Genomic DNA, 24,762 nt, shown 5'->3' with positions numbered 1-24,762 from the left:
GAAAAGCTGAAGGGTAAAATAGAGAGGGAGCCTCGAGGACTTCTGCCTGATGAAGATCAGCCATGACTGACCGAGAACAATACTTCTTTAGAAGCCTGGTCTAAGATGGGGAAAAGGCTAAGTACACACCTGGATAAGAATCTGAGAAGAAAGAGAGGTTGTGCAAGTGTGTGTGTGTGTGTGTGTGTGTGTGTGTGTGTGTGTGTGTGTGTGTGTGTGACATGGTTCTAATTCACCTCCATCTCCATTCTCATAGGTGCCTGTGTGAAAGGCTCCTGATTCTGCTTTGCAGCCCCCACATTTGTCAGGAAGGCTGCTAGAAAACTGGTGAAAACTCAGACCCGATCCTAAACAGATGGTACCTATGCTTCCCAGCTTGTTCCCTCCCCATCCCAGAGCTGCCTTCTCTCCAGTGATAGCTGTTACCCTAGCACATAGGCCAGAGTGGTATTCTCTTTCCCAATTTGGCCACTGAACTGTGTTAAGCCAAGCTTGAAAAGATGGAATGGCAGGCAGATGTGCCACACGCAGAACTCATCTCAACTCTTCTCAAAATACCTGCCTCTCAAAAACTATCAAGGTAAAGGTTGTATCAATAATATAATGAAATCATTCAAAAATTGTAAATGTATTTTTACCTAGCAATTTCACTTTAAGCAATTATTTACATTTACAAATACATTTTTTAAAATATACAAAACATGCTTAGGTTTGCTGAAGCATTATTTGAAAAGCAAAAAGTCTTCTTAAAAAAAACCCTCTAAATATTCATCAATAAAGGAATGGTTATATCCATTATAACATATTATCTGATATCCTGTGAAGCTGCTATGAGGTAGACCTACATATATGGCAATATATGGCCAAAATATATGGTCAAGTGAATAAAAGTAAGTTCACAATAGTAAATATATTGTGTGATTTTGTTTGAGATTTAAAAGAAGAAATGCTTGCATATAAATAAAAAGTTCTCTTAAAACACATGAGAAACTATCATTAATGTTTACTACCACAGAAAGGGATTGAGGGGGCTGGGGGAGAAAAGAAAGGAATTTCTTTAAACTTTATATTCTGTTTGTATTGCCGTTATACTTAAAAAGTTCACTTGAGCAAATCTATTATTTCTTAAGTTCCTATGGTGTGTAGATTTTATGAGGTTTATTGGTCATTTTGGACCCCAAATAGTCATCACTTTAAAAGCCCTCCAAAAGAGTTATTAATGGCTGAGTGAAGAGCTATGTTTGATCCTAATTGAGGTTCACAGACCTTACTGCAGCTTTATGGACATACACACAAATTACAACTTATACAGAGGGGTTAGTAAAATTTCCTGTGATTACAAAAATCAAAGTGTTGAGCCTTCAGACTGTTGATGAGGTTGTAAATAATTTTAGTATCACTCTTAGCTATTCCCAAAATTACACTTGACACTTACCTGTACATAGGTAATACATTTTAAGAAATGCATTTTAGCTTTTATATTGTATTTGCAGCAAGATTTCCCATGAAGTAGGCTTTAAAAATTATGAGAAATGTTATCACATTTTACAAAGTCAGGGAGAAGAAGAAAAGATGCTCCCTTTATGCAAGTGTCCTGTTGCTAAAGAAGAGATTGCTCAGGGCAGGAATACACCTGATACTAGGTTTTCAAATCCTGATCGGTGCAGCCATTCAATCAATTTCTGTGTCTAATTCTAAAGAAGATAAACCTGAGACAAGAAGCAAGAAAAAGAGAAAATGTCAAGGCAAGAAAAAAATTTGGTAAGATAATTGGCAGTAGACTCAAATATAGGAATTCTCGAGGCAAGGATTTCATCAAGAAGATCAAATGTAGCAATTTCATTTGTAACATCAATTTCTGGGTCACCTACCTTTTCGAAGACTTCCTGTTGCTAAGATGATGATGCCCTTGGTTACTAATTTAACCAAGTTTTCCGACTTCAAAAAGTTTTAGCAATTAGCCTTTCTCTCTGCAATACAGAAAAAAAAAGTTGTGGGGTATACAACATTAATTTAAAGGCTTTATATGATTTCTCTTCTCTCTGAAATCGTATTTTGTGTTTGCAAATGTAAAGAAACCTACATTCTCGTGGTACTAAGATGGTAGGTCTATACTAGATGCTAGTAGACAGATACTAAGCAAATAGAAAGTTCATCTTTCTATGATTATAATATGCAAATTTAGTTTATGGAAGTATCCAAGCCTGAAAGTCATAAGCAATCTTAAGAGATCTTCAGGACAAAAGCATACTTTTGAGTTCAGCCCCAAAACTTTTGAAAACTTCCATTTTACAACTGAATGCTAAAGCAAAATAACCATGGAGATAAGGAAAAGAGGAGTTAAAAAAATCAGCAATTGAAGATGAAATCACAGAAATTAAGAGAAAAATAAACAGTAAATATATCAATAATTATACCTTTGCCTAATTTACTTATTACTAAGCAATTAATCTTCAATTATAAAAATGAGAGTAACTATTTAAGAAAATTTGCTCCCACAAAATAAATAAGTCATAAGTATGTTTGGCAATTTAGCTTTAAAATATATGTTGTTGTTTTGGGGGATTTTAAGGCAATGGCCTCCAATACTGAGATCCAGGAATCTAGAAATAAATTAACTTGACAACTAAAAAGACATCCAAATGCTCACTGACAAATAATTGGAATGGTATGGGAGAAAGCATATTTTTGAACTCAATTACCCAGGTAACTTGAATATAAATATCCCACCAAAGTTCAGAGGGTTGGGATCCCTCTTCAGATTCGTTTTGATATACAATGTTTTCTCCTTTGAACCACTAATCAAGTTTATTATGTGCAGTTTCTACAATACAAGTCTATTTGCTCCAATGTCTTAGCAACTCTCTCATCAGAATATTGGTTAGATTCCCTAGTGTGAATCACTTATCCAGTTTCTTGCCTGATTATTCATATGTTTTTGAAATTTGTGAAACGTGGGAGATAAACAGGTTTATGCTGTGTGCAGCTTGGAGGGCAGCCAAGGTCTGTCTGCCTATACAGCATATTGACTCTCCTTCTTCAAATCTCTCTCCCATACAGAGAAGCTGTATTTTAAGACAAAAATCAGTGTAGAATGCAATCCAGTAATGTCACTGCAGAAAACAGCAGGTGCTCATCCACTCATTTGTGGTGATTCTTGCAGTGAAGAAAGTGAATCAATGATTTACCCCATGGACAAAGAAACGTCACAGTGAATATTTGGAAAATTCAAATGTGGGAAAGGCACATTCTCATCTAAAAATGTGCTCTTATTGTAAAAAGGAAAACCTCCCTCAAGAAAATCAGGAATTTGGTTGAAGTGCTCTGGTTGTACTTGCAGTAAAGCAATAGCATGTTCCTTTCTCTCTGCTTCTCCTGTTTTATTGCTTTTGTGTTGTACTTCTAAAATAAATATCAATAAATCATTGCAGTTAGATACTCTAATATAGACAGAAATGTACTTGACTCCCTACAGTCATTACAATTGGAGGGGACTCTGATTAGGATGCTTTACTTAATTAAGTGATATCGTCTAAAGAGAGTTCTTCCCTCCATTTTCTGTTTAACAGTCTTATAAAACACCAACAGAGGAAATTCATTCTGTTGTTTGCTTTCCTTATTGTAAATGGTTTCTTCTCATTCATAGTTTAGAGAAGATGTTGTGTTAATGAAATGGCTAATAAGCCAAAGACTGTGGTTCAGCTACACACAGAGCCTTGTTCAAATCAGCCCAAGCTACACTAGACTTGAGAATGTTTTCTCTCTCAGCCCTAGAAACGTTATTTTAAAATTTATTTTTACAACATCTGTAACCTAAAATTAAGATGATTCAAAAGAAAATTTTTTTTCTGAGAAATCGTGCTTCATCTGGTTTATGTATGGTTCAGCAGAGACCTTAAAAATCCATTTCTATGAAAAAATAGAAAAAAAGATGGGCAAAGAATAAGCAATCCTTATGCATAAGACGCTATTTGTGAGGCACTTTAATTTTACTGAAAGAAGTCATTAAATTTGGATTGCCAATACAAATATGATTATATATGTTTTCCAAATAAAATGTTATTATGTTGCAACTGAACTCATCCATTTATTGTTTGTTTACCTAATGCTCAAACACATGTTTTATTCATAGATGTCTGGGAGAAAAAAATTTTGCTTGATAATCACACCCAGCATATTTAACAAAAGCGATTCTCCTTTTATTAGTGAACAACTTTAAGCAGAATGATTTCATTTTTTTCCATTTGGTTAATTCAGACTTTCAGAATCCTCAGTATACAGCTTTTGTTTCTCTCCCTGCTGCCTTTTATGCCTTTAATGTATGCATGCCTATCCACTGATGGGAAAATATCATTTCCTGCAAGTCTTCCTTTTTCCTTCTTGACTATTCTCTCAGTTAATTTCTGGTTTTGGTTAGTTTTCACTAGTTAGTTCTATCAAATCATGTACAAGACAGACGAACTAAACCTAAGTAAATACTTCACTACCCTGCTGAAGATTTTAAACTCTCTTTTACTAAAGTGAATTTGAATTCTAAATATATTTACCCATTCCTTTAAAAATAAAGATTTTTATTTTTAAGGAAATTTTAAATTGATAGAAAGTAGTCCAGAAGGTGAAGATTTACTAATAGCTATGAAATAGCTTTAATTACCAAATAAAACATTTTAACAAATGTTTTTAAGTTAAGCAACTTTCTATTGAAAAGTGATATAAATGTAATAAACACTCTTAAATGAACTCAGTTTAAAATAGATTTTTTGCCTTGATACAATATACAGCTAAAATCATTTAATGAGCTTAAATTTTTAAATTCAGGAGTCTCAAAATATAAATGTGAATATTAATGAATCACGTGCAAAGGACTTTTAATTACTTTTAAGCTATTAAAAGAACGTTAAAATATTGCAAAGAACCTGACTTGTTTTAACTCCTGGCTTGTATCGCTTGGTCATTTTTCTAGAAAAATAATAAGCACAGTAATAACAATAATTCATAATTGATAAATGAGTTACTTAATGTTATATGACTCTAAGGTTTTGGTTTTTGTTTTTAACTGCATAATACTAGTTCTGCATAAAACTACTACCTGAAAACATACTGAAGTTAAATAGGTTTTCTTAACTCCCAAGTTAAACCAGCTCTACCACAGAAAACCATGGAAAAACAGTAAAACAATGTGTCCCCCAGAAATGTTACCCAAAATGAATTCCAGAAGTTGCTTGTAGTTGCTTTTATTTTTTCTAAGGATGCTCTTTATTAAAAATTAAACTTATATTAGTTCTAAGTTCATTAGATACTATTTTTTAATTTTGTCATGTAGACAATTTTTACAACTGAAAGCTTAGTCAGCCTACTTTCTATTAAACAAAGTTCTTTATAGATTTTCTTTAAGCTCTTCACTTAAAAAGGTGCCTTTGTCTTGAAACTAAACATATGACATTCCTGTCCCCTAGGAAAATTTTTAAAAGCTTGAATAACAGCAAATAAATGCTGTTAGAAATTTTATTCCATTCCCCTGCATTTGTTTACTTCTTTAAAAATAATTTTTAAAAATAAAGAACGTGGCTTTCTTCTTAAGACTTTAAGACAAATGAGAATTGCTTCTAATGAAGTACCACTGAAGTTAGAGTAGCTGCTGAATCATTATCTGACAGAAGAATGTGAGTCCTATTTTGTGCGAACCAATTATTTTTACCAAATGACTTTTCTATCTAAATTGTTTGCTTTAAGATATAATGATGTTAGAGATAAGCAGTTATTTTAATATGCATTTTTAAAGCATTATTATTCTAATTCCTATAAATCAAACTAGCTGCAACGGAGCCCATTTCAGGATGTTATTTATTAAACTGCTTTTCATGGAGCAGTGAATATTTGTAGCAAATGCTCCAATCTTGACAGGCAAATAGGTCAGATTTTTAAAATGCAAACACAAATACTGCTATGCATTTAATAGGCTCTTGGGTCAGAAAAAAATATTTACATCCTAACATAGTCTTTTCCTGTCCTTGTCAGATGAGCATTCTAAAGTATTTGTCATCAAAGCATTTGTCTCTGTAAAGCACTAGAAAGAGTAAATTTCCTAAAGAGAACCCAGCTAAGAGACACCCTCCTGCAATGAAGGAGATCAAATCTGTGCCAAGAAGGGTACAAAGAAAAAAGTGTGGTTCTAAAGAGAGGATAGTTCTTTGAAACTATTATTTTTTTCTTTCTACAGAAATATATAATGAGTGCTAAAGAAAGAAAATATTTAGCAAAAAGCTTTGTGTAGAGCAGAGAGAGGGGGGAAAAAATCTTATATGATGTGATAGGAAAAAACATAGAGACCAAAACAAAACAAACAAACAAAACCCCCAAACAGTTAAAAGCGGGCTGTATTTGTTTTCTTCTAAAGAGGTCTCCTTTCGGCAAGAAATGACTGCAGTCTGAAGAGTAAATCACTGCCATCAGGGAGTTGTACTTTATAAATATAGGAGAATGGATTACCCACTTGTTTGGAAGACAATTCTCTTATTAATAGCACCAGTTTCAGAGCTATTTTTGCCTCTAAAAAAAAATAGCTAGACATTCACAAATTAGCTTTTATAAGGGAGGAAAAACTTATAAACTATTGTCAAGATGTATGTATTTCTGATTCAAGTTAAACATTTTCAGCAAGCCATCTTTTAGGAATCTGTTTTGAAGCCCTCAGTGGCCCAGAGGGAGTTTTACCTTTAACGTAAGAAGACAACAAATAATCTGGCACACACATACACATCCACACCCAAAAAACAAAATAATAAAATAAATGCAAAAATAAAATTCAAGGGTGGGGGAGAAATGGAAAACAAAAGTTGTTTGTAAGGAATAGACTAGGAACTTCATGAAAATATGGCAAAAGCAATATTTTGGCCCTAGTAGAATAATTCTTAATGTAGAATAAAGGAAACTAAAGTAAAACTTCTGAGTAGAACCAGGTATTGAATAAGCAAGAAATATCAGCGTTAAGTGTCACATATTCTTTTAAGACATATATAAATGTGAATGCAGGTAACTTAGTTCAGTATCTTGTTAATACGAAAATATTCATAATGTAGTACTTCATTATTTATAATTAATCACTCATAATATAATGGCTCAACAGTCCAGGAAAAGCTCAGTTATCTTTCACAAGTACAGTAACTATACATAAATCATATAAAACTCAAATCCATGTTTTAAATTTTATTTTCAAAACTGGATATTTTCCCCATGTTCAAACACATAACATTAAAACCAAAAAAAAAAAGGGAACTAAGACTATCCCCCTAAAACATAAATGGAACATTTGGGAATTTTCAAAACCTTATTTTCATAACAATTACCTAGAAAGAATTATTGAAAAGTGAGTGAAATACATCACATATTTTAATGACTCAAATATTTATTTCTAGTCTTTTTTGCATCAAGGCTGTGGGAAATTTGTATTATGAAGATCAGATGGTGCACTGATGTGAGAAATGTTGCAAAGCATCCTGTTGATTGGTTCTAATTAACTGCAACGCTCTTGTGTTCTCAGTTTTAGCCGGCACACACCACACAATGCCTTTTATTTTGCTTTGAATAGATTTTTACTTAAAAACAGCTGATCTCAATATCCAAAGCATTTTGGCTTTTTTTAATGTCTTAAAATTTTTCTTGCAATATTTTCTTTTCAATTTTAAAAGATAAATTTAAAAATATGTCTAAAGCATAATCAGTTAAATTAACAGCACTCGTGTGGTCTTTCACATGTATTTTGCATGTTCTATACTACGTGATTACATTCTCCAACCACATTTCAATTCCTCTTTAAAAGTTATACATCTGAGTGATGGTTGAAACAGGAAAATCTGAAAAGCAATTCAGAGCATGCTGCTAATTTTTTTTTTTATTTTGCTAATCAGTCTACTAAATAGAACAGAACTAAAACATGGGAGCATGAGCAAGGAATGGAAGGATTCCAGAATTAAAAGTATTAAATAAAATTCTTTGCACTCACCTTTCTGTGATGATTTAAGCTCAAGCAGCCCTGCCAGAGAGAAGTCATGAATTTTCATCAACTTCACACATGTCATACATTTAAAAACATTTTGATTTGCCCTGGGACCCCTGCACGTCTCTGAAGCACAGTAACAGTGCTGTGCTGTTTTGTAGGTACAAACCCTATGAACTCCCAGAGCTCTAGAAGATATATTACTAATGCAAACAGGCCCTTAAGTGGGGGGAAAAAGAGCATTAAATAACAGGAAGTTTCCCAGGAAATGCAGAATTTAAAGTTCCGATTCAACCCAGAGCCTGGGAACTTCCCTATGCCGCAGGTGCAGCCCTAAAAAGCAAAAAAATAAAAATAAAAATAAAGTATTATTAGAAGCAGTACGCTTTCTATAATTTTAAGGGCCACAATTTTACCAATAGGCTAGCTTTCTGAGACCATATAATCATTTTGACCTGAGAAAAAGGAAACAATCTTTTGGAAAGGAAAATCCAAAACCTAAGATGTAGAGCTAAATTATTAACTTAGCCTAATAGACATTAAAAGTGCTTAAATACTCATCTCTTTGTTCATATGAGGATAAAATGTGACTTATCCAAGCAGAAAGGCTACAGTTTCAAAACGGCTACCATCACCCTGCTATTTCCAGGAGGAAGGCTAAGTGTGTTTAAATACAGTGCAATAAAAAACAGAATTGTGCCCTAAATAACACATCCAGGATTATCTTTTCCAAACATTCCTGTCCCTCTTAGAATTGTGAAAAATCATTCAGATGAAGTAAGAAATAAACATTAGGAGAGACTAATAAATACAAAGTAACAAGTCATAGAACCATTGAAAGTAAAATTACAAATAGTTTATGCTGTACCTCTCACTATAAACTGAAGAAACTGAGGCCCAAAGAGGTAAGGTGACTTCCCCCAGGTTGTACAAAGACTAAGGGGTAAAGCTAAACTAGACACAAGTCACGACTCTTGGTAGCACAATTTCTACAACATTACATAGTCTCTCAACATTACACAGTAACAGAAATAGCGGCCCACGTGGATGTCAATCATACAACTAAGTAAAACAATAAGCAATGCACCTTTGACCCTCAAAGGTGCATGTGGGGCATACAAAATTAACAAACAATTTTTACCCAGTGTGAATAGTCATCTTCCTTTAAAAGATGCCTCTTTGGAAGCTATTTTTATGCCTTTCTTCTTGCCAGGGTTTGAGGTTTTGTATCTATTTAATGAAAGGTATTTCTCTTTAGTCCTCTTACACCAAGCAGGCAGGTAAAAACCAGCACCATAGAGTCACTGTCACTAATTTGTCTCCACATCCAACCCACAGCCCAGTCTGCTGACAACATGGTCTTTTTAAAATGCACATCTGGTAGCATTGAGAACTATGCCTAAATACTTATATTGCAACAGTACAAACGGTGGAAAAAAATGCATACATGTAAGTGTAACTTGGCCCCCATGCTGTACAGCAGGAGAAAAAAAATTATAAAAAATAAAAATAAAAAAAATAAAATGCACATCTGATTAGGTTTGAATTTTTTCAATGGCTTTCCATCTACCATAAGAGAAATCTACATTTCTCAGTCTGACATTCAAGGGTCTCCAAAATGTTGAGCCAGCCCCAGTTTACTCCTAACACTGCCTGACACTTCCTGCCTTAGCAACACAAACTAGGTATGATTCCCTTAACACAATATGCGCTTCGCTGCCTCCAGGTCTTTTCATACGTTGTTTCCTTCACCTGGAATGCCTGATGAAACCCTGCTCTTTCTTCAGGAGTGAGCTCAAGCATTACTTTTTCTCCTCCTGCCAAACATATATGCTTCTTCCCATGAGATTCCACTGCATTTTGCACAGACTTCACATTACTCCACATACTGCACTGAATTCTATCTATATACATGCCTTTTCCCCCAAACACATTGTTCTTGAAGTCAGAGATACATCTTTTCTCCATGCCTAGTACTTTGCCTGGTGTACGTGCTAAGTGAATGCTTACTGATTGAATGAAAAAAGCAATAAATAGATCACCCATATTTTTTCTTATCACAAAATCTTTAAGTCTTAAGGTGATATCCCCTAGTTCTTCTATATAATGTTGCAACTGGATGTATATTGACAATAGGATGTTTGTGTCAACCTCTGTTTTTGGTTTAAGTACAATTTTATTATCACCCTCTCACTATAATAAGTTGACTTTGGCTTGAAGTTGGTGATGAACTATTAATTACTATCTGTGAATCAAGAGGAGAATTCTTGAGTAAACAGTGGGTCACCATTGTTCCAGACGTTGATAAAGAACAACTCCTTCTATGGCTCCATTTCTTATTAGGAACACAAGCTGAAGAATTACCTACAATGCCCTAAAACTGTAAATGCTTATTTGGATATAAACTGTAAGTGATATCAGTATCTTCATGCCAAGTGAGTGCTTTATAAGAGGAGTTTTAGTCTGAAACAAATGTAATATAGATTTAAGAGTCAGCTGATTTGGGGTTCTATTGTTGTTTAACTTCTTCCAGTCTTCTTCATCTTAAATGCTGCCAAGACACTAGGAAGCCTGCTCAGCTGAAGCTGGGTACATAGCACACATTTTCCACTTGAAATAATATCCTCATACTCCTTGATAAAAGGCTTCATATTCAAAAGAGAGAAGTATTTGCCTGTATAGTCTTCCCTTAACATCTTGAGCAGGCCCCAAATCAATGAAGAGAGGCTCTAGTAGCCATTGGGGCCAAAAAATAGCACAAGGCATCCCAACTCTGAAGCCGCTTCCAATCTTTTGATTATCCTCCCCACTGACCTCACTCCATGGTTCCATTTTGCCCCAAAGCTACAGTCCCTACTCAAACACAGGGGTGCTCACTAAGGCATAGAAGTTGGGAGCACAGTAATAGCAGGCATCGCATCTGCATAATGGATTCCTCTTGGCCCTCGACTACCTTTCACAGAGCAGCCCTATGTGGCATTATTATTAACCATCAACAGTTTTTAAATGCTTTTCTAGTAGATGAGACCACACTGGCCAGTTCCCACCCCGACCCTTTAAAGAATGATAGGATTTGTGACCTTTGGTCCCCTTACCACTTCAGGAAATGTCTCTCCTTTAGAATTTTAAAGGTCTTGAATGGTGGGTGTGCCATAGAAAGTTTAAGTCTGGAATGTAAAAAGAGATTAACTGCAGATTTTCTAAGTCATTAATTTTTAGGGTTCATTTTGTATTACATCTAAGCTTTGGGGGGTTTGTTTGTTTTAAACACTACAGCATTGCCTCAAACAGTTTTCATTTGAACAGGCAGAGAAATGTGAATCAGAGATTCCTCTCTTGCTAACTAGCACAGAATAAGGACTCTTTTCTGTCACTTTGAGTCAAACTCACATAGAATTTTTAAAATTGTTGTTCACATTTAAAAAAAGAAAAGAAAAATGTTAATAATACTCCTTTAGCTTCATATTTTTGCATTTCAGAAAAAACTACAACCAGAGAAACAGCAAAAGAGTTTCATTAATTTAATTATTCAGCAAACTTACTGAACAACTATTATGTGCTAGGCACTACAAAGATATTGACCAATAGCAGATATACAAAAGGAAAACAGAATATAGTAAAGCTCTAAATTTAAGAATGTGAAATGTGATTACTATCAAATCACATAAGCTTGAAATTTCCTTTTTTCCATTTGCTATCTGTTCTTTTGAGAGAAAAACTTCTTTGACAGGAAGTGTTAGTCAAGATAGAACATTTCATCAGCATAAATTCTAACTTTTAACTTAATAAGCAAGAAAAGAATATATCTATGTCTCAACTTGTGTGGGACTAGTTGAAAGTTCTTCATAAACTTACGAAAAAGACATAGGCTTTGCTTTTCTTGAGGGTCTGAAATGAATCCATTACATTAAAATGGCTCTTAGTAGCAAGAGCAAGTAATGATTTGCATTATAAGTGAATAAAATGGGGGGTTAGACATATTTGTACCATAAGATCTTTTTTATTCACTTTTATAGAGATTCTCTCCCATTCCTGCTTAAATGAACTTGGAAGATTGTTCACCATTCAGTATTGTTTAAATTATAAGGCATCAATCTGTCATCTGGTTTTTAAATATTTTTCCCCTTTGGTAATGTAGATGAGTAATGTCTATCTCTATTCTTTAAGAATACACTAATGTAATGAGAGTCTAATTTTGAAAAAAAGATTTTTTTTATATCTCACATCTAGGGACCTCATCAAATATTAGAAATATAATATTCTTTCAAAAAACACTTTGCTAGCCATCCTGAACACTCATACTTCAGTGAATTATACTTTTCTTTCCTGTTCAAAAAGCGCTACAAGTCTTCTCACACAAGCAAATCCCCTAGAGAAGAATTCATTGATGAAGGCAAGTCTACTTCTCATAGTACCAACTAATAAAAGTTATGGCTTTACTGTCAATCATGATAGTTCTTTCTAGATCCCAGAACCACTTCCAATGTAAAGAGTATGAGAAAAGGGTCTTCCTGCCAACAAAGGGAACCTGGAAAGTCTTCTTTCACCCTTATGACTCTTTCATGTTATAATCCTAGATTTTACACCTTCAAGGAAAGAATGCTCAGGAGAGATGTATTTTGCTTTTGCAATATTCCTGTATGCCAAATACTTATTTGTTTCAATTTGATATAGGAAAAAATTATTTTTATATAATTGTAATTTCACATTTTTCTGGAAGTCCAGTACCTAAATCTTATCCAGTTAGTGATAATTTCTCTATTAAAGCAAATATGAAAAGCCAGAATTTTGTTCTATGGATAGAAAGTGATAATCCTCAAAATTTCATTAAAAACTCCTGATTCTTTTCCCATACTCTCTCTGATAAGGGACACTTTTCCTGATTGATGCTTCCTGTTAGTAATGAAAATCTTCTCTTTTTTGGGGGGTGGGGGCTGGGGTGGGGGTGGGGGCGCAGTTGACCAAGCCCATAGCATATAGAAGTTCCCAGGCTAGGGATTGAACCCACACCACAGCAGGGACAATGCCAGATCTTTAACCCATTGAGCTACCAGGGAACTCCTGAAAATCCTATTTCTGTGACGGTTTTCAAAACTGGAACCACCAATCAAGCAATACCCTTATGACTTATTTTCCAAGGAAACTGAGAGTTCCGGTACCTAAGTCACTTCCTATTATTCCCCTCCCTGCCCTTCCAACAAGTGAATTCCCCCAGAGCAATTTATTACATATATGAAGTGAAGAATTTAGGAACAGGGCTGATTGATGGACCTGCCTGCTGTCACTAAAGTTTTCCTGGTACCTTCTAGCTACTGCAGGATTACATGACTGATTCACTCCCCTCCTTGTCTCCTGGCAGCTAAATGGGAATATTGGAGAGCTGCCAGAAGGGTAGGTAGCCAACCTGCTTGCCCTTGATTGCGCCTGCCAGATTTTTAATAACAGAAGTAGGGTCAAGTAAGTGAAATCGCAAACTGAGGAGAGTATTCTGAGAATGCAAAGGCAGTTAATGTCCTTCCAAGCCTCAGATGGCTGGCAACCCTTGGCAGAGTAATCTATGATTTGTGGCACCTGACCCTTCCACTGTGAATGTTATCTGTGTATTCACTAGAAACATATTTACAGAATCTCTCCATTAGCAAAGATGCCTTGTGTGTGATTACCCAATTGTCATGGTCGCACTAGGATTTTGTTACAGTCCCTATTCACAAATGAAAAACTGCACTAAACTGCACACAGGACTCATTTAAAGGAGGGATCCTCAATCAATAGATCAAGACTTCTGCTGGTAATCTCAAAGAGATTATCACAGTCTTGCTCCCCCTTCTTCCCCACCCCCAAAACCACATTCCCACTTCCCCCCATCCAATGGCAAGACAGAATCACCTTTATTCCTTTGAACCCTTAAGAATTCATAATAAAGTTAAGAATAATTAGCGATAAGAATTATCCAAAGAGATGGACCTTTTTAAAATAGACTCCACCTCAGAAAATACTGGAAGAGCACCCCTTGCTTAAACCAGCTAGTATTGTTCACATTTATATTGTACTTAGTGTCAAAAAAGTACTTTCTCCTCATTTGAAATAATTTCGTTGCAAAGGCAGAGCTAGGTTGTAGGCTGGCTTTCCCTCATTTCTAAGGAATCAAATACAAAGATTTTTTTTTTAATTTTTGCCTGCGGCAAGTGACAATGAGAGCACTTGCTACTAAAAAGTTTATTGGGAAGTTTAAAAAGTGGTTATCTCCCTATCCCTCCCTCTCTCAAATATAGCAAGGAGGTCCTCCGTGCCAGAAATTTCCTCTTGTTTACATACTGTGTTGCCTCGCTCCATTTTAGTGCTGAGAGCGGTGTAGCAATAAATTAGGGAATCGAATCAAACTCAGTAGGAGCAAAGAAGTGGTCGGGAATCAAAACAGAAAGAAAAAAAAAAAGATAACCCGGAGTTACTGTCCTGGGTTTCCCAAATGAGATGTTCCGAGGAAATAAAAGCGACAGAGTCGCACCACACAAATAAATGAAGGCTATCAACTCACCATGGACCAAGAAATACTATTAAGGTGACCTGACTTGACAGTAACCGAAGGAGACCCTTGGGGAGCGCAGCGGGGTTAAATGCCCTAAGTAAGAATCGCTGAGATCCGGAAGGTCGGGCAGGGAGACACCCGGAGGCGCGCGCTCTGGGCCGCGGGAACCGAGAGAGGAGAGGCCTCCAGCCTGGTGCTCTAGGCCTGGACGCTGGCCGGAGCCAGGCCGAGAGGCCGCGGGCTCACCGAGCCCGTGTACGCGCGCGGAGGAAGCCGGGGCCAGGGCCGGGACCACCCTCCCTCCCCCACGTCCTGACGCCGAGCGGCTCGCCGCAGGCCGCCGGGCAAAAGCCCGGTCCACGTCGGGGCGCAGTGGGTCCCGGGGGCGGCTGCCGACGCACTCGGCGGTCGCAGTAACTGCGCCGCCTCGCAATCGCCGTGCGGCTGGGAGGGAGCCGGGCGCCTTAGAAGCACCTGCTCCGCCGCTGGAAGCAGGACGCCCGACCCGCGCCCACGGCCCGCAGCTCACGCAGGGGACTGCCAGCCAGCTAGGGTGGGAAAGCTCCGTGCCGGAGCCGGACGGAGGATCCCTGTTAGAGACTTGGGGACGCCCGGAGTTTGGGCGCCCCTTGAAGCAGGGAGTCATCTCCCCGCGGTTCTTCGCTGGCGACCTGAATTCAGCCCCTGAGAAGATGCTCCGGGCCACAGGGGAAGAAAGAAGAGTTATTTAAATGGGGGAGGGGCGGGCGGGAGGACTATGAAGGAAACCGTACGGAACAGAAATCCCCATCACCACCAAAACCGTTTCTAAGAAGTCCTGAGGTTTTACGCCTGGAGATTTCACTTTAAAAGCTGAAGGGGAAAAAAAAATTATTCCACTGCTTTTAATTGAAGTAAACAAAGTGCAACAAATCCTAACTCAAATATGATTGCAGTGAGATTAGGGTCTAATTGCTTAGGGTTCAGGTGGAATCTGCGGGCTAAATCCTACAGGGCCAATCTGAATTTCACAATCATTCTGTCAAAAGGAGAGCGATGAGAGCCCACACGCTTCCTAACAAGTCATTTTTAACAGTTACAAGCTTCGCACAAAGACCACACAGGGCGTCTAAGAGATGCAAATCTAATCCCTGGTCATTCTACAGGCCTTCAACAAAGATGTGCTAAACCCTAATAGAAAAGAAATCAGTTCTCTGTCACCAGCCCCTGGTAAAATCTATTAGAGAATGGACAGAGCCGCATCTACAGCAGTTGCTGCAAAGGTTAAGGACAAGTACAAATAAGAGGGACCCAGTTTTGTTTTCCGTGTGAAATATCGGGAGAAGCTAACCCCAAATGAGTGACGGGATTCGATCCGTGGCTTAGCATTCATTTGAATGCTAGAAAAAAATAAACACACACATTAAGACTTTTGAAGACTCCGTTTCTGAATTTAGGAGAGATGAAACAAATTCCCCCCAAAGTTGGAACTCTCTGCCGCCGAAATTATCGAAGAATTATTAATCGAGGAGGGAGGGCGAGCGCGCGGATCCGAAGGGAAGACCCAGGCGCCTGGAACCGGCTGGCCTGACTTTGCTCTGCGGTGCCATCCGGGGAAAAGCCCGGACGGCGGAGCCGCCGTGGGGCGGGAACCCGGGACGTCGGCCGCCTCTGGCCGCTGGGGCCGACCGGTGGGCGCCCACGGCGGGAAGTCTGGGCGGCCGCCCTCCACCGCGACCAGCGGCTGCTCCGCCTGGGTCCGTTAGGAGGGGGCCTGTGCCTCACAGGCCGGGAAGCGTCTCAAATGTGCCCTTCTGCGGTCACCAATCACTTGAGGCGCTCACTAACAGTGTCATGCTGGGGTATTAAAAGGGTTAATAAGTTGCAGCTAAAATATATCACAGTGTGCGTGAGACCCTGAGAAAAGGAAGGGCCGGGGATCCAGGCCCCTCTAAGAAGGCCCCAAGCGGGCAGGCGGGGGAAGAGGGGAATGACCGGTAATTGAAAGTTGGGGGGATTCCCTCTCCCCGCGGGCAGAGCCCCCCGCAGCGGTGCAAGCCCTGGATTCCTCTCGGGCGCTCAGAGGCTGCGAACGCCCCGCGGAGCCGGGCGCTCCCGGCCGCAGGGAGGGATCTCCAGCAGAGACGCGGTTCTGCCCGCAGTGCCTCCGCCAGGGTCCTGGGGAACCGGTCGTCCCCTCGGGACCCGCCTTCCATTTCGGGAAGCCGTTCGGGACCCGAAACTGAGGGCCGCGGGGCATGGTTGAGTCCGCGTCCCGGAGGAATTGCCCCGCGGTTTTCCCAGGCAGCTGGGACTCCCTTCTTGCAGCGCCTCCTTTGAGACCGCGCAGACAGCGACGAAAGGGGGCGCTGTCCAACAGTCAGGGTAGGCAAAGACCAATTCTTTCTAAAGTCCCTTCTCCAATTGCAAGAAGGGTTGGGGCACTTGTGCAAAAGAAATCTTTGTCAGTTTCCACGATAGTTTCCAGAAGCCACTATTTCCTCACGCGGTAGCTCCGCCCTCTACCATCCACCCCACCCCCAGGTTCCCCGGAATTTGTTCCCCTGGAGTATACTGCTCCGAGCTGGCCAGGCTGGAAGAGAAGCTGGACTTTGGGAGGCGAATTCCAGTCCCTGGCCTCCTCAGCATCATAGCCCTTTAACTAGCTCTGGCAGAAAGTCCCCATTCTTAAGGTCTGGTAGGAGGGAAGGAAAGGGTTGCTAGATTCGCCTCTCAGCTCAAAGACGGACCACCATACACAGACCTGCTTCCTCCTCAGTCCTTTCGATGCCTGCCCAAGCCAGTCGTATGTCTTAGGCCGGGGCTGTACTCCTTCCTTGCCATCTATTGACATTAATTGAATTTCTCTGCGATGCTGCTGCTCTTTGCTTCCCTCATTTTTCTCCCTAGTCCTCTGGTAGGCTGACCTTGGCGGTTCTCTGGTCTTCGTACCCCCCAGGTGGCCTCCCATATGGGACTTGCTGGCTTTCATTCTTTATGACTTAGCGCATCCACTTTATCTGCTTTTCCTTTTAGTACTGATATTAGGAAAATGATACCGAATTGCTTGCGAAGTAAGACTGCAGCGCTGAGGCTGGAAATGGACAAGAAAGCATGTAAAATGTAGGCATTGAAATGAAGAAACAAAATGAAGAGGATGAAGAAACAAATGAAAAGTAGATAATAAAGTCATTTCGGGCTATAAATACAAGGATATGATGCTTCTGCAGGTGACATTTGGGTCCTAATGAGGGTCTCCCACATCTGCTTTGGGAGTCAGGGAGGGAGCTCCCTGAGGAAGGCAGGCTGGGCTTTCCTCTCCCTGACAAGGATTGTCCCTGAAGATGGGCCAGCAGTTCTAAACTTATGTATCCTTGGTCCTCAGGGAGATCCAGGAAGGTGGTAAGGAATCAGCACAAATCAACCACTACTCCTGGGAATGGTCCTGTAATAACCATATCGCTATGCGGCTGTCAGGTGGCTGAAACTTTCCAGCCTGGGATCCTGGTGTAGATCTCTGCTTCTTTGGGGGGAGGGGGTGGCACATTGCTGAGCACCCTCTTCGACTACCCAGCCAAGTTTAGGCTGGGGCCCTGGTCTCAGGTGAATGAGCCAGTCCCTCCACACCCTAGCATATTGGGTCCTAGTGGTCCAGCTTCCCCCGACCTCCTGTCAGATATCAGAGTTCTGTCCTCCCGGTTTGCAGAAACAGGGAACCTGGAGGCTCTCTGCTGTGGGAGGCCTGACCTGCCCCCACCCCTTGGCTCAGGGTGGACTGGTGCCTCAGGACTGCTCTTGCTTATCCACGGAGTGGGTTCTAGAGAAGAAAAAAAACTAGAGAGTTTACAGCTGGTGTGTGTATGTGTGAGGGATGTATTTACATCTTTGTGGTCCCTATAATTTGACATCTGTCAAAGAGAACACCGGGGCTTTTAGGATGAGTTTTGCAGAAAACTGAGCAAGCCAGCAGGAGCTGTAGAGAATCTCCCCCACCCACCCTGCCTCCTTCTATTGGTTCTCCCGAGATCTTCCCAGAGGCGAAAATGTTTTGCAAGGATGGCTAAAAACACAACGCCTGTCTAAGAGGCACTAACTTGAGGAGGTTAATAAATTATCTCCTTTCGAGAAATAAAAATGGAATCAACATTAAGCACATGCTATTATTAGATTATTTCAGCCTACTAGAAAGTTCCTTAGATGTCGGTTTCTGGGCAGAGACAGAATCTCTCTTTTCTTTAGGTACACTCTTCAAGGAAACAGCAGTGGTTCACTGGCTTTGTTTGATTGTATTTGTTCAAAGAAAGGTTAGGTTTTAAGATCAGTTTAAAACTCCCTCCAGGTTAGGGTTTGGATCGTTGTCGTGACCCGGTGAACCAATATTCACTATGTATCCTGGGGTCAAAATTCACGGGGAAATTTCTACTCAGCCGCATACCAGACTTCTTGGGGAAATCTCAAGAAGGGCTGGGGGCCGGCTGTGTAGGCGGCGCAAGGAGCGGAGGTTGCTCCGGGCCCCAGCTTGGAACCAGGCAGAGAGTCACTGCTGGCTGAGGTGGGGGGCGAGGCTGGGTGGGAGGAGAAATTGAAACTTTGGGGTGGGCGTTGGGGGTGGGGAGAGGCTGCGGGGGCGGGGGACTGGAGCAGGCCTTGGACCCGGGTTGGAGGGGGAAGCCGAGGGGGTGGGGAGAGCTGAGGCTGCCGGCGGGAAGGCGGAGGTCGTGGACAGCTGCTTATCCGGATCATGGAAACCAAAACTTTCCACCACGAGAGACTATAAAATAGCTCGAGATTTTAAGTGCCCACGCTTCTGGCTAAGACCCCTGACAACCGATATGAAACCGAGGGGCCGGGAGGGGACCTCTGATCTCTGGCGGTGTGGCAGGGATGCCGCGGAGCTGCCCCCCTCCACCCCGGGTTTTGGTGACAACTCACGGCCGCCCGCCCCGCAGATCCCCTGCTGGCGTCCGCCACACCCGGGCAGGGCTGCGCCGCTCCAATCTGCGAATTATATTCCCAGATAACCTCTTCTGGCGGCCCTTCCTTTAAAAACAAGTTTGAATTTTTCATCAAATCTTTTCCCCGTGTACTCTTCGCTAAATGACCGTTAACCAGCACCTAGGAAAAGCACTAATACGGTTTCTCTCACCTTTCTTGCCGTCTGTCCACCCACCCACCCCCATCATGGGGTCTCGATTTCCTAAGTAATTAACCTATATATACAACCGTAATATTCGATGTAAAATACGTTGGGGACTAAAAGCTGATGCGTAAGGTCTGAGGCTAGAAGAAAATATTTAGTGCTTGCCTGCAGATTCTGTCACCCATCATCTGCTCAGAAAGCGCTCTGAATCTTTCAGCCAGCGTGTCCAGCTCTTATGATTGCAAATGGCCCTGTTTTCAAATGGAAATAAGACTTGCAAACTGATTATGTGTATTGAATCGGAATCACTCGCTAGATCCTCTTGTTTAAAATGTATTGAAAAAAGGATGATGGCTGCAGACCTCTGTAACCAGCTCCCGCTCTTCTCAGGGAGGTCGATCTATTTTGCAACTTTTTGCCATTTGAGCATGTTTGAGCTGGATAATTACGTTAGCATTGTGTTACTGGCACAACGCAAAGACATGGTACACACACTGCCTCCCATTCTGCTCCAGGTCCTCCTTACTAGCATCACCCCTACACAGGAGACACACCACACACTCATCCACCCAGTACCCAGGCTTCCATCCAAGACCTCCTCTAACCAAATACCAGCAGAATCTCACACAGTTTCACCAGAAATAGTTGTTCCTCCCCCCTCTCCTCCCCTCCCCTCTTTTTCAGTCTCTCCTCCTTTCCTCTCTTGTCTTACCAATGAACCCAACCACATACACACAAACCCCCAACTTCCACAGGCACACAACCAATAGAATCTAAGTATTTAGCCATGCTGAGAATTTTCAACTACTAATTTTAGATTGGCATGGCATTGTAGTTGTTAGAAAATGGTTCACACAGGAAGGTTAATGTCAACTATGATGAGTGATGATTTTTGTATGCTACCATCTACGTGAAAGACTTTCTTTTCACACTCCCCCATCCTGTGCTAGATCGTGGCTGTGAGCGTGTTGGCTTTTTGTTAAATATTTCCACAGGTTCTTCCATTTGATTTCAACACAAAACAAAAATGCAAACGTGCAGACAGGTATCTGAGTTTTACCTGCAGTGTGAATGGCAGGTATGATATATTGTAGCACTTCCAAAATTTACAATATCGTGGCCTCAGGCTTAGCAGTCCTTCGAGGGAGCAGTAATTAACCTATCAATGGCTATTCCAGGTTGGTGAGTAGCAATGAACTAGGGACAACTTCCGTCTTCCCTGGCCAGAGGCAGGGCTCTAGGCTCTGTGCACACCTGTGCTGCAAGAGTTGCAATTCTTTCTGAAGCACACTCACCAGGGAAGAAACCATCACTGCCCAGCATCCCCTCTCCCTTAGACTCCACCCAGAAAACAGTGCCTCTCAGACCACAAGTTGTGGTCAAATGCCCTGGAGGGGAGAAAGATTTAATCCTCTAGCTTCAGAGTCTCCTCTGAAAAGGCCTGTCACTGCTAGTCTGTTTAGAAACCTGGTGCTCTGGGGGCAATTGTGGGGACCCTAACTTGAGGAGGTTCCCTCTATACACAGGCATAGACAGATTCATTCAACCATTGACCTGGTCTCCTAGATTAGAAGAGAGCAAACAGCCCACTCAAAGAAACCAGCTCTTGGTCCTCTTCGTGTGATTACGGTAATTCCCAGGTTTACATCTGCACGCACACTCAGCCTCCTCTGTGTGCCCCAAAGATCAGGTAAATCTGCAGCAGGTGGACCAAATAAACCCTTGTTTTCCTAGAGCTTTGGCCATCTTCATGAAGAAGCATTGAGAGGGAGAATGCTAGGTAAAGTGGAAGCCAGGCTGTTCTGAGTGACTTTCCACAGAATGGCTCCAGGACATAGCGGCTGGGAAAGGGTTTCCAAGGACGCTTTGCAGGCCCTGATATCTGTGATTTTATAGAAATGACATTATCAACAATCACCAAACCCCCTAGAAATGCCATGTTTAACACTCCACCAACAGCCTGGTGTTACTGATAACAACTTCATCTCAAAAAGACAGGATTTCCAGAAATGTACAAAATGAGGGGAAGGAGGAGGAGAAGTTTGTCTTTTTCTTGTCAGACTATATTCAAACCTGCCCTCTTACTTCCACTACTCTGTGAAGGCCAGAATAGGGGGGATACTAGTTGACAAAAGAGTTTCAAACTAAGGATTTCTTTTAGTGGATAATGTAGGTGCAGCACATGACAACAATTTTTGTTACAGATTGCTTCAGGAAGTCTCATCTACAGCTGTGTGTCTCAGGCAACAAGTTCATTTTCTTCAAGAACAAATTTTACTTTCTTGCCCAAATGTAATTAGTTCTCTAGTTTCACATGAAAGTAAATTAATACTTCAATTTAAATTAGGAAAAACTAAAGAAGGTTTTTGTTTACTTGATTTTTAAAAAAGGGAAACTCAGTTTCATGTGGCATCTTACGTGAGGTAATAAATGCCTTCAACTTTCTTACATCTAACAGATTCTGTAAGTTCTCCTACTAAGAGACTGCAATATTATTTTTTTCTTTTTGAATGTCTTATAAAATAGATATATAAGATAGATATGTATTCTATACACAGACTGGTGTCTATATGCAACCACTTACATCTACATACAGAGTGGGCAGAATTAGATGTAAATATTGTGTTGGAGAAAAGAGTTCTCTTTAACAAAGCCCATTATTGTCTGTGATTTTTTTATGCTTCCATTTCAAGCAGAACATTAATAGTGATATTAATACTGCAGTGTCCTGCAAATAACTAAAAAAGAAATAAAACAGGAAAATCAATTTAACTCTCATTCTTTCCCAATCTTTGTTACAACGCAACTAATAACAAAGACAAGACGTGTTTAAGGAAGCAGAAACCAAACGGGAAACATCATCAAATGAGAAGCCTGGGGTTGTGCCTAGATGCCCTCCAAGTAGGGCATTAGGTCACTATCAGAGAGAAATGCAGCCAGCCACTTCAGCTGTGGCTTCAGACGAGGCAGAAGTTATGCTATCAAGTTGCTGAGCCCACTCCTCCTCTGTTTCTTTGAGAATCATCAAGGGAAGTTTAAAAACACAACTTCATGGAGGGGAGGTGACTTTCAGATCCTGGCCCTCTCCTTCAAAAAAAAAAAAAATCTTTCCTCTACTCCCATCCACACCCAATTCCTTCAGTCACTTAGATGGATAAGCTCACCACAAATGGTGACTGGGGACAGGACACTTTTTCCTGAAGCTACTGGTCAAAGAGGCACAGGAAAACTTTGTGTTCCAACTTGAGGCAGAGGTGGAAATTGGGCCCCACTGAGGGTGGCCCGAAGCTTCAAGAACACAATTGTGCACCACAAGCACACCAGTCAGGAAGGCAGGGAGGAGCAGGGAAAGGTGGCGTCCAGCATCTCCTAATAGGGAGCTGGCTGATTAAGGAAAACATCCAGTCTCATCCCTCCCAATACTCAAGTCTTTTGCTTTCCACCCATTCTAAAAGACAGCAGCATTTGAAACAAACAAGCCAGCAAACCATGCCTAAGAGATATGAGAGCCTTATCATCTCAGATTCACAATTCCCAACAGGCTTTCTAGTTCTCCACAAATAATATCCTGGATCACTTGGCTCCCCACCCCCTAAACAAAAATTGGGGGGAGGGGAGAGAGATGTCTAGAGAGACTGGAGACATTAGATCGGGATTCCAGACAGCTTCTCACAACTCTCTTGTTTATAGAAAATGAACGTCTGCCTGGCTTGCTTTTAGTTCAGGAAAGGGTTCAGTCTTTATCAGCATGGTTCACACAGATCCTGGATCCCCCCCCCCCCCGCCTTATCTTAAATTGACCCGCTTTTAAGATAAAGACATAATAGAGAAAGCATTGACCTTACCTGGTCCCTAATGAGTTGGAAGTCAGAAAAAAACCCGCTCTCCTTTCCGCTTATCTCGGGTCGCCTGAAAAGAGACTCGCGCTACCTTTTGTGCACTTGCGCCTGGAGAAAGCCCCTCACCAGCCTTCGCCGCGAGTGCTCTCCAAGAGCGTGTGGCCTCTAAAGTATGAGAATTCTTCCTCGAGGTCTCAGAATCATCGGAGACCTCGATGCCAGCGAGACCTAGGCCTCGCCCTTCCCCTTAAAATCCCTGGGAAGGCCAAGCCATAAGCAGTGGGGGGAAAGAGCTGCCTCTTTCGAGGCCCTTGCACTGAAGAGCGCGGGGCCACCCCCGCCTCCAGGAGTAAGCGCGCTGAGGGTTTCTCCCAGAGTCCGCCAGGCCTGGCTCTGATTCACTCGCAGGCCCTGAGCTACTTTCCACGGGGCCAGCGCCTGCCCCAGAGGAAGTACCCGGGCTGCTGAGGCATTCCCAGACCCCACCTGCCTCCTGGGCTTGAGGACTCCAGTTGTACCAGCTTGCGTTCCTGCTGGGGGCGCGGCAGCTCAGTCTCCCATCTCCCCTGTTCAGAGCATCTCTCTCCCCATCCTCTCCCCTCCCCTGAGCCTGGCCCAGTCCTCGGCCTGGTCAGCTGAGAGGGCTGCTTTCCTGTCTCCACAGCTCTGGGTTCCCAGGCTGGGGCGGGGGTGGGGAGCCGCTTTGGGATGCTAAACATCAAACAAGCCAAGCCTGGGGTTTCAGGCCCCGAAGCCACTAGAGCCGCTCTCCAAGGCTCTCGAAAAAGTCCTCGTGTTTACTTGGCAGGGTGGGGGTGGGGAAGAAGAGGAAGGGTGGGGGGAGATGCTGTCTGCAAAATCTCCCCCACCTCCCATAGAAGACGGAGGGGCCTCAGGACAGATGGGGTCCTTAGGCTGGGGGCGCTCAGCTTGTCCAGGATCTCGGGGCAAACTGTGCTGCCCCCACGAGTGGGAAAGCTTCTGACTCTTCCAGGCACTTCAGCCCCAGAGATATCACCAGGCTGATTTCTCCTCAGAGGAGCCCAGAACCTCCCCCAGGGAGATGCTTGAGACCTAGGAGAGGTCCACTACTGGAGAGGATGACCTCCGATCACAGAGGCTGACTGGGATGTGGGGGTGAAGGGTGTCTCCAGTCTTTGGTCTTTTGCTGCAACCAGCACGCACCTATTTCCCTACCAAGACTCTTCAGATTGCCTTCCTGGTCTGCTTCCTGCAGCTATAGCAATCTCTCGGCTAGGGACGGAGCTGGTGGACTCTGTGT

The 24,762-nt window shown here is 41.7% G+C and overlaps 1 long non-coding RNA gene across 3 annotated transcripts in view; it reads right to left on the bottom strand.

Moving 5' to 3' along the window:
• Window positions 1–24,139, bottom strand: part of LOC102161914 — a 45,331-nt gene extending 21,192 nt beyond the window's left edge. For all 3 annotated transcript variants that reach the window (XR_001297925.2, XR_002345853.1, XR_002345854.1), the window contains exons 1-3: window positions 23,487–24,139; window positions 8,003–8,032; window positions 1,872–1,970 (exon numbers count right to left, since the gene is read on the bottom strand). This is a non-coding gene — a long non-coding RNA (uncharacterized LOC102161914). The remainder of the gene's footprint in view (window positions 1–1,871; window positions 1,971–8,002; window positions 8,033–23,486) is intronic.

Source organism: Sus scrofa, chromosome 7 (genome assembly GCF_000003025.6).
Source record: "Sus scrofa isolate TJ Tabasco breed Duroc chromosome 7, Sscrofa11.1, whole genome shotgun sequence".
Taxonomy (NCBI): domain Eukaryota; kingdom Metazoa; phylum Chordata; class Mammalia; order Artiodactyla; family Suidae; genus Sus; species Sus scrofa.
The sequence above is the reverse complement of the archived record's forward strand: the minus strand, read 5'-3'. Positions and strand labels throughout refer to the sequence as shown.